The following is a 2187-nucleotide window of genomic DNA, read 5'->3' on the forward strand; positions in this document are numbered from 1 at the left end:
TTTAATGATTTTCTTTTTACATATTCTATTCAGTTTGGAAAAGGTTTGACCCCTATTGAGCAAAGTAAAAGTCCTAGAGAAGCAAATTTATGAGCTATGAAGTATAAGGAAAACAAAACAAAACATCCTAATAATTAGAGCTCTCCTAAAGTAGAAAGGGCTGTCCCAAAAGAGTGAATTTTCCTTCCCTTGAGCTATCAGAAAAGAGGTTGAAATTAACATTTGTTGTGAATGTTGCATAGGAAATTCCTCTCCAGGTAGGCATAGGACTGGACCTCTGCTGTCTCTTCAAACTTTCCAATTCTATTTTTTCCGTAAGTTACCATTGAAGCTGTTTGTAGGTTAAAACTGACTGAGTCTTTCTGAGGCTAGGTTTAAATGATATAATATGTACACATAAAAACTGAATATTGTTTCATCTAGTATTTGTAAGGTAACCTGCCTAAAAAGTACTAAAAACAATGAAGATCATAATGGTGGTGATGATGATAATGATATAACACTAATATTGAATTTTAAGGCTTGTAAAATGCTTTACATATGTTATCTTATTTAAACATAACATCCCAGCAAAGGAGGTGCAATTGTTCTTTTTTTTTTCAGAAAAGGAAATTGAGTTTGAGATGGTAAGTTAATTGCTAACAGTCTTAAATCTAGTCAATAACTCTGTGGCATTATTCAAATTCAGACCTTCTCTAAATCCACTCTACCACCGCAAGTGTAATCAACCATCCTGATACTTAGAAATCTCTTGAGATATGTAAGTATTAAGATTCCTTATTGATTTTTTTTCCCTGTAGACGTTTAGCATTGTAGAAGCATAGTTTTTATTACCTTTTATTTTTCCTGGAACTGATTATCCTTTATAGCGTAATCTTAATCTTCTTCCATTGACTTCAATGACCTTACCTTTTAGCTCATCCTAAACAATTTCTCAAAAGAATCTACATCTAATTATGAAGTAAGAGTAGATACATGTTCACATTAAGTAAAGTTTACTAATCAAGGTTGGTTAACCTTTAACACAGGAAGGATATTAAGAACTTAATAATAGTAATAATAATTGCAATAATAGCAAACAATAAGGGCCTAATGAATGAGAGAGGATTGTGAATAAATGGAGACATAATTTAAATAATGCCTTTGTCATTATTCAATTAAGAGTATTACTGAATTAAACAAATAAATTGTTTATTCAGTTGTCGTATAACTACAAGATAAAAAAATGTGAACAGGAATATAATAATAAAAAATAAGAGAAAAGATGAAGGGAAAGTAAAGGGGAATGAGGGAAGGTGAGAGAAGAGGAAAAAGTAAGAACACAGGAGCATACTGTGCTACATTTCTAATTTCATTTTTAAATGATGATACTATCTAATGAGAACACTTTGGCCAAATAGTTTTTGATTAAGAATACAGTTAACAAACTTTATGAAAGACAACAATGAAAGTAACAGAAATTCAGGTTTGAAGGAATCTAACTGCTTTTCAAGAGAAGTTTTCTAGACATTCTCAGTATGAGAAAGGTCATTTCACTGACTGGATAGAGGACCAGAATAGAAGGCAGGAAAAACTTGATGAAATCTTGCTTAGGTGTTTGACCAATATCAAGACTGCTGACCACACAGTACCACAGAGAATTCCTTAATATTATAATTTACAGACCAGCCAAAGAAATGAATTATTTGTGTGGTTTTCCCACACTATGACATCCTTTATATTAGCAAAATCATGTTCTGTACTTTAAAAAACAATTAAGAAAGAATTAGCATAAAATTTGAAAATACTATCCTCATATTGTTTTTATTAATTATATATCATTAGTCTGACAAAATAGTGTTTCTTGTATTCTAATGGTTTTAAATAGAAATGACAAGTCCTCTGTACTGCAAAACTTGTTTCTTCCCCATTGTATAGCAAGAGTAACAGCAATGAAAAAGAAATGGCATGTTAAATTATTGAATCTTTTTGAATTGTTTGCCTAGACTCATTTTCCAGGATATTTCTAAGCCATTTGTATGACATATGTGAAAACAATTTCTTTTTATAGCTCAAAAACATGCATTTCAGTTGCATGAATATAACAGGTCAGTTTCAGAATGTTCTTGCTTTCTAAAGTAAAAATCCTTATACTCACAATCATGTATAGCCATATCTAATATTAGTAATAACTTGTGGCAAATGATT

Source organism: Phascolarctos cinereus, unplaced genomic scaffold (genome assembly GCF_003287225.1).
Source record: "Phascolarctos cinereus isolate Bilbo 61053 unplaced genomic scaffold, phaCin_HiC Scaffold_5;HRSCAF=322, whole genome shotgun sequence".
Classification (NCBI taxonomy): Eukaryota; Metazoa; Chordata; class Mammalia; order Diprotodontia; family Phascolarctidae; genus Phascolarctos; species Phascolarctos cinereus.